Here is a 1,391-nt window from a genome sequence, read left to right on the forward strand (position 1 = left end):
ATGTAATACGTATGGTGGCGTGTGCTGATGTGATATATGTAATACGTATGGTGGCGTGTGCTGATGTGATATGGAATACGTATGGTGGTGTGTGCTGATGTGATATATATGTAATATTTAACGTTGCGGTCATCGTCCTTCGGTGTACTATGTAATATTATATTGATGGCTTGGTTATTGGTAATCTTGTCTGTGAATCCCAGACATGCTGATGCAGTAGTGGGGGCGGGGCGAGTGTTCCCGGACAGTGGTGGAGTAATGAATGGGGAGAAGGGGGTAGTGTGTGTGCGCGCGTGCGTTCGTGTGTGTCTGTGTGTGCGTCCGTGCGTTCATGCGCGTGCGCGCGTGGGTGCGTGTGTGCATGCGCACGTGCGTGCGTGCTGCGTGCGTGCATGTCTACGTGGGTGCGTGCGTGTGTGCGTGCGTACATGTCTGTGTGCGTGCGTGCGTGCGTGCGTGCATGTTTGCGTGCGTGCCGCGTGCGTACATGTCTGTGTGCGTGCGTGCATGCGTGCGTGCGTGCCTGTGTGCGTGCGTGCATGCGTGCGTGCTGCGTGCGTGCATGTCTACGTGGGTGCGTGCGTGCATGCGTGCGTGTATGCGTGCGTGCCGCGTGCGTGCATCTCTGCGTACGTGCGTGCGTACCGCGTGCGTTCATGTCTGTGTGTGCGTGTTCAGCGGCAACGTGCCAGCGTTTTTTTCGTTCAACTATTCTGTCAGAAGCCAGTCTTGATCTGAAATATTTATCGCGCTAGATGTTTACTGCTTTTTTCCACGAGGCCTGCAAGCATTTCACGTCATTAACCGATGACATTTACTTTATTGATTCTGGCTAAAAGTATCAAAATCCGCTCGCTGGTTTGTTGGGGATCGCCTTCTACATCTCCAGTGAGCTGTAACAGCTGTGGCATTAGTAGAGCTCAGGGAAGTTAGCTCCCAGTTCTCAGTTCCCAGTTCCTTATTCGAATATACCTGTTACCCAGCTACTTATTCAGTTAGGGTTAGGGTTAGGGTTACTAGTTACTAGTTCCTTATTCGAATAAGGAACTGGGAACTGGGAACTGGGAGCTAACTTCCCTGACCCCATTAGTAGTAGAATCGCTGTGGAAGCTCCTAACAGACGCATCAAACTCAATCTACGGTGTTATTAACTTAATCTACGGTGTTATCCCCTAACACGGAAAATGCAACGTGCGATTGCTTCTGTAGGGTTCGTTCACTGGCCACGCGGTGTGTGCGGATAAAAATTCACTTCATTCATTTCATTTAATAATGGTAGGCGTGTGATGTTTTTCGAGAAATGTAACGAGGCTTCTTTTTGCGCCTAGATGTTTTGCGCCACTCTCTTTTGCCCAATCTAAAGGGTTAAGCGTTATTATAATACTATAGAA

Source organism: Priapulus caudatus, unplaced genomic scaffold (genome assembly GCF_000485595.1).
Source record: "Priapulus caudatus unplaced genomic scaffold, Priapulus_caudatus-5.0.1 Scaffold912, whole genome shotgun sequence".
NCBI classification, from domain to species: domain Eukaryota; kingdom Metazoa; phylum Priapulida; class Priapulimorpha; order Priapulimorphida; family Priapulidae; genus Priapulus; species Priapulus caudatus.